At 36.1% G+C, this 12,191-nt stretch overlaps 1 non-coding gene across 1 annotated transcript; it reads left to right on the plus strand.

Annotated features, from left to right (window-relative positions):
• The first annotated feature begins 4,002 nt into the window (after positions 1-4,002).
• Positions 4,003-4,109, plus strand: LOC131170130 (small nucleolar RNA R71). The gene has a single exon (XR_009141072.1). It is a non-coding gene; the product is annotated as a small nucleolar RNA R71 (small nucleolar RNA).
• The last annotated feature ends 8,082 nt before the right edge of the window (positions 4,110-12,191 follow it).

A 12,191-nucleotide genomic window follows, 5' to 3' on the forward strand; every position in this document is an offset into this window, starting at 1 on the left:
TTTCAGCACTCTGATTGTTTTATCCAACCAGTTTTCCGCTGTCATAGGGTCATCCTCCTTCATTCCAAAGAAATCCACAGCCCCATGTTTTCGCAGTTTCTCTAAATGGGACTTCTGTAGTGCTAGTGGAGGTTGTAGCTGTGGTTGTGGTGGCGGAATTGCCCCCATCATTTGCCTGTAAAACTCGGTCATTTGTTGAAACAATGCAAACTGAGGTTGGGCAGGTGCCTCAGCTACTGGTGAAGCAAATTTTCCTCTGCCCCCAGATTCAACCCTTGGTGGAGCACGACTCTCCACCTCTTCATCAACTGCTCTTTGAGAAGCAGGATCCATATCCTAATCAAAATAAGAAAACAAACAGATCTGCATCAGTGTCACCTCAACACTTACAAATGCAATGTAATGGTATGCACTCTATCTAGGCCTAGAAACGCCTAAATCGATGCTCTGATACCACTAAATGTGACACCCCTTACCCATCTACAGTGTAGCCGAGCAAGATATGCCACATAGTGTGCCGGAGCACCCAATCATATTTTAATTCAATTTACCATTTTTATTTTTTTTTCATTTATTTAAAACTTTTGATTAATCTGAATTTTTCGTAAATTTTATAGAAAATTCGGCAGAGTGCCGGCTATAAATTAGAAAAACAGTTCTTCTGAACCTGTTTAAAAGACGCTTCCAATATAATTTTCAAATCCAGAACTCTATTATACACACATCTCAACTCAATCTCAAAATCACGACACTATTTTCTGAATTTTTGTTCACATCATCACTTGAAGCACATTCATGAATATTTCTCAACATTTCATTTTTTCAACATAATATACAGAAAATTTCAATAACATGAAATTTCATATATTTACATTATCACATAATTTCAAAAGTTTATAGTTACAATCCAAAACTAATACAACATGCAAAATACAAAATGCCATCCAAAGTCCTAATGTCCTACCAAGTGCACTGTAAATGTGAGGCGACTCTGGACTCAGTATACAGCTCTGAAAGTTCACCCGGTCTGATGTCTACTAGGCTCCCCAGCTATATCTCTAGTACCTATGCGTGGCAAAAGCGACGCGCTAAGCAATTCTGCTTATTGGTGACAATATAAAATAAAGTAACTAAAATAAAGTAAATATGCAGAATGTATGTTTACATCTTTGGTAGACTTAATTTCTGATATTTATTGCAGTATTATTTTATCATTGCCCGAGTAACCCATACTAGTCGACTGGACTGGATAAATGGGTAAACTGGTACTGGGTACTAAGTACCTCGGACCATCACACTATCGGTCACATTGTGTTTCCCGGTGTGCAACAGAACAACTAATAAGCTGTAATAATTATCAGGGATAAAACCTAAGTATAACAACTCAATCAATATAGCCAAGGCTATTTTATCACAGAATGGCACGTGAGGCCATAAAACACAGAATGGCATGAAGCCATATGTAGTATTGCTAACAGAACCCTATTGGCATGCCAACCTATCCAAACCAATCTTGCTAGGTGTACTAGGGCATGTTACACTCTTAATTTATACAATTCTTGAAATTTAGGTTTAGGTGTTACTATTTATTTCATTAGTGAACAAAAATGCTGACTTTTACATAGACAATAGGTACATTAGTTCTAATACTCCCAACATACCACATTTTGTATTCTAAAATTGTTGGTATTGGTTGGTAATACCATTTCTAAGCTTAATGTTAGTTGTTCAAAATTTTCAAATTTTAAGCTTTGAGTTTACTGTTCCATTAGTCATTTTTGCAGTGAGAATTTGGCAAAGTGATCAACATGAAAGTTGTTTCTTATTTGGTCTAGTTACATTTCTTTTTTTGAATCACTCCATTTGGAGTTTTTTAGCTCAAGTTATGGCCCAAAAACCACAACTGGCCGGATCACAAATTTTCTAGATTTTATGGACTGACCAAATCTATAGTATTTTGAGCAGTTAATGTAGGTCACTTTTTGAATATGTTATGGTCATAATTTGGGTTAGGTTTCTCCATTAATGTTGTAGGTCTATATCTCAGCTTGTTTCTAGTAAAATTTCACGTCAATTGGACCTTTCTACACTGAGTTATGACCAAATGAATAAACATTGTTCATTTGGTCATTTTGCCTAGGCAGAATGTAGGTCACCCAGAGTAGGGCAATCTTTAAGTCAACTTAGTTTGGTTTTATGGGCATGGTTTCTTCACCAAAGTTGTGCCATTATGTGTCTAGTTTCATGTCCAATTAGCCTTGCACCAATTGAACCTCTACAACTCCAGTTATTATTGCCCAAACCTACTAGACTCATACCCAGTCCTGTAGGTCACCAAGGGCAGTCACACTAACTTCAATTCTCACTACACAAACCACTTCATTTATGATTCACATGCAGCCAAATGGTCAGTAATTGACCATTAAAACTCTCTTTCACTAAATACATGAACAAAGTTTCAATTTCATGCTCAAACCCTAGCTCAACCATCCCAAAACTTACATTCACTTACCTTTCACTATCCTAAACAATAGATATTAAGGGCAGCCACAATACCATTTTAATTCTAAGAATTCTTTAAAACCCTACCAAGTTTAAGGTTGCTGGAATTTTAAACAAGACATCACATGATGTTTACTAAATTTTCTTGTAAATTTGAATCAAATACCACTCCTTCAACATGAATTGAAAGATAAAAATCAAGTTTAGTCACTAACCTCTAATGGAGCTACTCCAAAGCTTGCAAGAACTCTTCCTTTTGATTTCTTTTTGCTCCCAAGAGCTTCACCAAGATGAAATACCAAGGTTTTATGTTGCTAGGTTAGGGTTTTGTTGAGAGAGGACTAAGGGAAGGGAGCTTGTTAACTTAAAAATGGTGGAGTGAGGGAGAGGTATGGGACAGCAAGAAGATCAAGGGAGTGGCTGGTGTTTATCTCATTTTTTTTTACCTCTTTTCTGCCCCTTTTTTGTATTTTAATTGTGTTTCATTAATTTGATTGGCCAAAGGAATTAATTACCTTATGCTTACATAAACATTAGGTAATAAATCCAATTTACTTTCTTTTTCTTTCCTTTCCTTTCCTATTCATTTTTAAATAATTTTTCATCAATATTTATTCATATTTTATGCCATATAATTTATTTGCATAAATGGACAAGTTGGTCAAAAATCATCTCTGAAGACGAAATGACCAAAATGCCCTCCGTTTGGCTTAACGAGCTAAAAATTTTGTGTACCGATTGATTAAATTTTCCTTATGTTTTCTTAACATTCTATTGTCATGAGAACCCCAATAATCCTTCCCTGAGGTCCCAAAAATTATTTCATGAAGTTTTCCCTGGGCCTAGGGTTATTAACGGCCTTCACCGTCACTTCCCCTTCGGGTTACTCTTCACTGGGGTTTCAACTCGTTTAACCTTAATGCGTTTCATTCCTAAAAATTTTCCTTGATTTTTATGAGCATTTTTTTTGGTTTCTTTATAACTCTCCACTCTAGTCTAATTATAATTTCAAACATTCTAGCTGCCGGGACCGACATTGGTCACCGGAACAGTAGACTATACGGACTAGTTAAAGTGAGAATGTTACAGTTAGGCTGCCTCTGGTTGAAGCTTCCTCCATTGTTCACATAGTTCATTTGTTCTGTGGAGGGTTCATTGAAATTGCTGTATTCTGAACTCATGTATCCTCCTCCATAGCTGTCCTCATGTTGACTGTTTGTACCAACTGTGTTGGCTTGCATTCTTTCAAGCCTCTTTGTGAGCTGATCAAATTGAGCATTTATCATGCTTAGGGTGTCTACTTCCACGACCCCTGCAGTTCTCCTTGCATTTCCTCTTTCTTTTGACCACTCATAATTATGGTATGCAACCCTTTCTAGAAGTTCAAGTGCTTGTGTCACTGTTTTCTCCATTAGATCACCCTCTGTAGCTAAATCAATTGTGCTCCTTGTAGAGGGTAGTAATCCATTATAGAAATTCTGCACTAATAGCCAATCTTCTATGCCATGGTGTGGACATTCCCTCTGCAGGACTTTATATCTTTCCCATGCATTATAAAGTGATTCTCCTTCCTTTTGTCTGAAGGAGTTGAGCTCAAGCCTCAGTTTTGCAGTCTTTGCAGGTGGAAAATACCTTGCTAGAAAAGCTTGAGAGAGGTTTTCCCAAGTGGTGAACGTTCCAGCCAGTTGAGAAAGTAACCACTTCCTTGCTCTATCTCGAAGGGAGAATGGGAATGCTCTGAGTCTATTGCTTGAGCAGACATTCCATTCATCTTGAATGTGTCACATAGGGCAAGAAAACATTAGAGGTGATAGTGTGGGTCTTCTGTGGGTGAACTTACAAACTGGGTTTGTTGAATCATTTGGAGCCATACTGGTTTTAATTCAAAGTTGTTGGCTTCCACTGTGGGTCTAGTGACACTAGGCTGAAATTCTTGGACAGATGGAGCTCCGTAGTCTCTCAAGAGTCTTGGTCTGTCATTATTATCAGCCATGGTTGGAATTTCAAGATCTCCTTGACCGTGCTCTTAATGTTTCCTTTCCCTTCTAATGGCTTTCAGAGTTCAGTTTATATCCGGATCATAGTCTAAAATTTCTTCCTCTGGCCTTGTTCTGGTCATATACCAGATCAGGCACCTAAGAGAAAGGAAGAGAAAAACAACTAGTAAAATAAAATTAGATAATAAATATAATTGCCTAAATCAGCTAAATTGCCTATCGCTTGATATTACTAAATCCAAAAAATTCCCCGGCAACAGTGCCAAAAACTTGTTTCACTATTTTGCAACCACCGCAAGTGCACAGATCGCTAACAAGCAATAAAGTGATGAGAAGAGTGTTGTTCCCATGAGGAATTTGTTTAGCAAGTACCAATCTACACAGTAATTTTGACTGTCTAGGCTATCTGATACTCAGGGAGTAAAGTTTGTTAAACTTAAACACTAGAATGGTAAACATAAAATGAAATGATTTATTTGAAATAATTCCGGAATTAAGATTTCACACCTAAATCTTGCTATGGATGTTATCTTATTTATTTACTGGTTTTAAGAATCGTTTAGCTTGATGGAAATTAGTCCTAAGGTATCCTAAGTCCTCTCTTAAGGTACCTAGGGTGTATTCTAATTAACTTAAACCCGACTTTCATGGCGATCAGATTAATTAAAATCCTTTAAGGTCTTTGACTAATTTTGAAGTTCCACAAAGGTATCAGCCTATGTCTAAGCCAAAATTCCTAGGTTTAAGATCTTGATTTTCTAATATTAATCTTCACCTTTCAGTCCTTCAATTAATATCTAATATCAATACTAAGTGGGTACCAGCACATAGCATATATTAAGATCATAAGAAATTAAATCAAGGAATAAATCTCAAATCCAATAAAAAAAACTTAGTGTTTATTCGTAACAATGATTATAAGCGTTACTCTCCCAATTCCAGAATATAAAAACTACTCACTCATGAGTTCAGCAATCATCATGATAAAAAGGTAAAGAAAGTAAAAAGAAATCATATAGAAGAAATAAAACGATAAAGATCCATTTAAGAAGATGGAATGAAGGAACCAAAGAGAGTTTACAGCTGTGATCTTGTGGAACTTTGGCTGGAAGACTCCCCTTGATACTGATATTCTTCTCCTCAAGACGGCTGGAGAGAGTGCGAAATGCGAGTCTCTCTAAAACTCCTAAAAGTGCTGTTCGAGCCCCCTCTTGGATGTTTTCTCTTTCTATTTATATTAGCCATTCTAGGGTTAGGTCATTTTGAGTCCCAAAAACCTTAGGAGTCCGATTTGAATCCGTAAATAAGAGCTGGAATTTGGGTTTGAAAACTAGCTGCCACAAGGTCCATGGCCTGTGTGTCACTGCACGGGTCCTAACGTGTAGGGCTGTGTAACTTGCTGGAGTGGAACTGCTTAGTCTTGCATTGGCACAGAGAGTTACACGAGTCTGTGCCAACTACACGACCTGGTTATGCGGGCCGTGTACTATTGTTCCCATAAGGTTTTTCAAGCTTGCACCCGGTAGAGACTTACACGGGTCCCATTGGATTACACAGGTCTAATTACATGACCCGTGTACTTTTCTTTCTCCATTGGCTATCTGGCTTTCTTCTGGTAAAAAGTTACACGGGTCCGGGGCTTGGCTTACATGACCCGTGTACTTTGTATCACCGGTAATACTCAGTCTCTTGACCTCTCTAAGCTTTCTTTTGCACTCCTATACTGTGGGGCTTCACCCAAACACCTGAAATGATGCAGAAAATATGGAATTAAGGGCTTGACAATAGAAATTACAAAAACTAATGAAATCAACTACTATGCATAAAAATACTTGCCTAAATGCTATGAGATAGTATACCAAAGCACTTAAAAACATCTATACAATTCAAGTGTATCAGTTTTTGAACTGACTATTATAGACTTGTATATACTACTAGAAATTGATTGTATTGAGATCAATGATGATATTTAGAAGTGCCATGTATGATATTTGAAGTTTGGGAGATAGAGAAATGAATATTGGGAGTGAAATTTTCTTACAGGTTGTGAAATTGTTGAAAATAGTGTGTAAATTGAGTTATAATTGACCTTGTGTGATTCCAATTGCTATGAGGCCAATTGGAGGTGAAATATGACCTAAAACACTTCTTTTTCCATGTAGAAATCATGTCCTAATTCTGCCTAAAAAGTGACCAAAAGTTTACCTAATCCGAATTGCCATTTAGTGAACCCAAAAAATGACCAAATGAACAGTATTCATTCATCTGGTCATATCTTACTGTAGACAGGTTCAAATGACCTGAAATTTAGACCATTCGAAAACTTAGACATAGGGCTACAACTATTGTGAAAACACCAAAACCCAGAAATGCCATTTACCTAACCAAATTGCTTGCCTAATTTAGGATACCAAAACTGTTTAGAATTGAAACTGCCCAGAATTGCTAAATAAAGACTACATGACCAGTTTTGGAAAAAAAGTCATAACTTGATCCATAGAACTCTAAATGCTCTGAAACCAGTGCCAAAATTTCAATAAGACATAGGTCTACAATAATGGTATTTTGACTAAAACCTAGAAATTAAGGAAACTAGGTCAATTAACTTAATTAAATTGGCATACCAAATTTAGAAACGGTATAAATGACCATTAACTCCAGAATAGTGTTTTAAACATATCTCCCACTAGAAATCTGTAATTAAAATGAGACATACCATTATAGAAAGCTAAGAAACAGACCTTCAACTTTATTTTAGACATTTTCCTCAACCTATGAATGTAAGAAGCTTAAATATTGGGTCAAAGCCACTGACCTAATTGAAATCCTGTTACTACAAGACACTTGAGTCTAGGTCAATAATTTGACTATAAATAATTCTACAAGACTTGAAAAATCACAATAAAAAATTTTGAGTGACCATAAGATATAAGACAACATATCCTATGTAGAATAGTAAACCTAAATATGGTAGCAACCTACTCAAATAAAATTAGAAATGTATAATATCAAAATTGCTTAGTAAGGGAACCAAAATTTAGAATTGACCTAGCTATGGTTATTTGACCATAACTTGAGTTCTACAAATCAAATTAACATGAGTCAAAAAGAGGAAATAAAGATGAGACATAGAAGAACAACTTCTATGAAGGAAGTGGGGCCAAAAAATGGCCACAAATTACTCAAATAAATAGGTAAAATTTAGACATTAAATCTGAACCTAAAGAAAGGTTCATAACCAAATTATAAATGGTAAGGGTTTCAACCCTAACATGCTGCCCAACATTAATTTACGTGAAATGGTTATATGGGATCTACTTTCCCACTATAAAATGACATGAAAAGTTTAATAAGATATTAATAATACTTAATTGCCCAAAGTAAACCTAGGCTTATGTATATTGCATGGATCGATTGGTATACCAATTAGGGACTACAGATAGCAATACTGCCTACATGGATAATCATTAACCAATAATATATGTCTGATATGATTGATCTACAAGCCCTATGCCTGTCCATTGGCCATTGTGCCTAATTTTGTATCTGGCTTAAAAGGCCTGCTTGTTAGCCTTGTGCCTGACATAACAGATGTATATAGGATAGACATATGGTTGTCTAACCAGTATACTCTCGTGTATCCATCACTTATAGTTTGTTATATGTTACTTGGGCTATAAATTGACTAAGACTGAAAATATAAGAAATGACCAAAAAAGTTACTATTAAATCTAGTTATTCCCAAAGTGTAGAAAATTCATCAACGACTTAGAATTTGTGGAATTTAGCAGATAATAATTATTTTAATTATTTAATTACATTTCTTTAAATTATGCACCACTAAGCAATTTGCTTAGCGCGTTGGTTTTTCCATCATGTAGGTACTGGAGATCAAAAGTTGCCATAGCAGCAGTCGCTACAGTAGTTTCCTGACCGTAGTTGACCAAATCTGCATACAGTCCAGAGTTCACCTCATCAGTCTTTTATATTTTGGTAGGGCCCATGTATAGACTAGTATTTTGGTTCATTGTGTATAAACACGATGTAATTACTAGTTTGTGATGTACATAAAAATTGTATATGTTGGATTGTAAATAAAGTTATGAACTTTTTGTATATGAATTTCTATATGAATGAATGAATATACTTCTTGAAATTGTATAAGCAGAAATGACATGATATGACATGTAGATATGTGAGATAGACATGAAATTGTTATTAACAGGTAACTAATGGAACCCGCCAGATGTTAATTAAATAGAGGAAGTTCTGCCCGGGTATCCACAGAAATTAAATTGTGATACAAAAAATTTCACCTCATATTATCTATAAGTTTAAAATTAACAATGAACAAGACAACTATAACACCCTCCCGATAACCACTCCGTACATCCTACTGTTCCGGTGACCGGTGTCGGTCCGGACAGCTAGAATGTCCGGAAAAATATTTAAACTAAAGTCAGGAACCATAATTAACTCAAATATTAATAAGAAAAATTTAGTAAAAATTTTAGAAATAAAATACAACCGAGTTAAATGAGCCGGTGCCCTAGCGATGGGTAACCGGAGGGAAGTTGCGGTTCTCGCAACGAGGAGCCCTATACCCGGGGGAAAAATTATAAAATAATTTTTGGGACTCCAGAGAAGGGTTATTGAGGTTCCCATGGAATTAGAATTCCAAGAAAATACTTAGAAAAAATTTTCAATCGGTATAGACAATTTTGACCCGTTAAGCCAAACGGAGGGCATTTTGGTCATTTCGCCTTCAGAGGTGATTTTTGGCCGACTTGTCCAGTTGAGTAAATAATTAATATGACATAAAATATGAAGAAATATTGCTAGAAATTAAATTGGAAATGAGTAGTAGAGGAAAGAAAAGAAAAATGAAATAAAATGCCAAATATGACCTATTATGATGTCATTTTAAAAAGCCTTCTCCAATCATAATAAAACAACCAATTAATTAAGTAATAAAAGGGACAAATAAAGACTAAAGGAATTAAAAACGTGAGCAGCTCCTTCTTCCCCAAAACCAGCCACACCATAGCCAAGGGAGAACCCCATTTCTTCTCTTCATTCAAGCTTAGGAAACTCTCAAGCTTTACCTCAAAACCCTAAGTCACTTTCATTAAAATTCATCCTAGCACCTTGCATGACCTTTTGGCAGCCAAGAAGGAGAAAGAAAGTGAGGTTTAAGGGCTTGGAAAATTCTGCCACTTGAGGTTAGTGCACTTATACCCATTAAACTCTTTATTTCCATGATTTTGGACTTGAATTTAGTAAGATTTGTAGTTTAAATGAACAAAAAAACCTATGTGTATGAACACTTGAATTTCGGCTGCCCTAGTAAAAGAATATGTAGAAATGTTTTTGATGAGCTTGAAGTGAATTAGAAACCATATTTGAAGTTATAAACATATGAGTAATGCCTTAGTAGTTAGCTAAGGTAAATGGCATAAATTATGAATTTGAATTAGGGTTTTGGGGAGTGAAAAATTGATTTGGCTTAGGAAATTGTTAGAGCACATTTTAATGGTCAATTAGTGACCATTTTAGGTATGTTGACCATAATTAGAACTGAAAAATGGTATGGCAAAGTCAAGGTATAAACTGCCCTAGGACAGCAGCATAGGGACTGAAAATTCAGTCCCTTTGTACTGCCATAACTTGGGCTGTGTTAGTCCAATTGCAGTTTGGCCAATTGGAAATGAAACTAGGCTTATAATGGCACATTTTTGCTGAAGAAACTATGCCCAAAAGACCAAAGCAAGAGGACCAAAACTTGGCCCCAATCCGGATACCCTGCAGCTGGTTCTGCAGAATTGACCAAATGAACAGTAACTGTTCATTTGGCCATAACTCACTGTAGATTTGGTCAATTGACCTGAAAGTTTTACAGCAACAAGTTAAGACATAGACAAACAACTTTCATGAAGGAACCTACCCCAAATTATGGCCAGAACCTAACCCAAATGGCTATGGAATTCACTGTTCATGCTACTGTAGATATGGTATTTTCTGCAGAATGCAAATCCGGCCAGCCTGGGTTTTTGGGTCATATCTGGAGCTACAAAACTCCAAATGGAGTGATTCAAAAAAGGAAATTCAACTAGACAAAATAAGGAACAACTTTTATGTTTTACATTTCTTCAAATTCCCACAGTAACAGTGTCCAATGGAACAGTGAAATTGACTCACCAAAACTGAAAATTCTGCTTGTGTTGAGTTACACTTTGAAATGGTATTAACACTTAATGCCAACAAGTTTTAAACACCAAATGTGGTATGTTGAGAGTGCCAAAGTCAATGTACACATTTTTATTCTAAAAGTCAATATTTTTGTTGACCAATGATGAATAGTGACACTAAAAATTTGAAATTCACAAATTGAAGAATTTAAAAGTTTCAAATGCCCTAGTATACCTAACAAGATTGGTTTGGATAGTTTGGCATGCCAATAGGGTTCGATTAGCGATCGCACATGGCAATATGCCATTCGTGCAGCGATTTCATGGCTTTTAGCCATTCGACTTTGTATTGAGACTTGGCCTTGTGCGATATTATTCTGACATTTGTTAGTTGCTGCACACCAGATGCATATGTGACCGATGGTGGTGTGCCCGAGGTACTAGGTACCCGGTGCGGTTACCGTTATCGATTCGATCGTCTAGTGTAGGTTACTTGGGGCAACCAAATGAATAAAAGTGAACAAAGTTAATGAAATAATGAATATACCAATACCAAACAGAGAAAGCATACACATTCTATACATATTTATTTTCTTGCTATTTTCTTTTATTATATTATTGCACCACTAAGCATTATTGCTTAGCGCGTTGCTTTTGCCACGCGTAGGTACTGGAGATCCCGATCGTGAGCCCAGTAGACCGCAGACTGGGTGAGTTCATCCTGTAGATCTGCACAGTGTCCGTGTCACCTCACTACCTGCAGTGCATTGGTAGGGCACTAGGTGTCATTTTGTCATTTTGATATTTTGTAGCAGATTTTTACTTTCTCATATGTATTTGAACTCATGTAATATATTTTGATGTTCATGTAAATAATGAAAGTTATGACTATGAATGCAAAATTTGAGCATGTATTTATCGCTTGTATATGAGAAATGGATGTTTGAGAAATGAAAAGATTATTGAGAATTGAAATTGAGAAATATTGTTGAGATTTTGGATATTGGAGTTTGAGATGATGGAATACAAATATTGGAAGTGTTTTTAACAGGTTCCGAAGAACTGTTTTCTCCATTTTTAGCCGGTACTCCGCCGGATTTTCTTTAAAATCTTCGGAACCTCAAATGAATAATACTTTTGATAAATGGTTAAAATAAATCATATTTCATATATTAACTTCAAAAGCATGATATAAATTAATTGAGGAATATTAGAGTGTGCCAGTACACCGTGTGGCATTACTTACTCGGGTATACTGTACACGGGTAAGGGGTGTCACATTTAGTGGTATCAGAGCACGGTTTAGGTGTTTCTAGGCCTAGATTGAGTCCATACCATGCATTGCATTTGTAAGAGTCGAGGTGACACTAACGCAGATCTGTTTATCTTTCTTATTTTGAATAGGATATGGATATTTCATCTTAGAGAGCCATTGAGGAGGAAGTGGAGAGTCATGCTCCACTGCGGCAGTGAGGCCCTGGGGCATGAGAGAATGCTCGCTCCG

Source organism: Hevea brasiliensis, chromosome 10 (genome assembly GCF_030052815.1).
Source record: "Hevea brasiliensis isolate MT/VB/25A 57/8 chromosome 10, ASM3005281v1, whole genome shotgun sequence".
Classification (NCBI taxonomy): domain Eukaryota; kingdom Viridiplantae; phylum Streptophyta; class Magnoliopsida; order Malpighiales; family Euphorbiaceae; genus Hevea; species Hevea brasiliensis.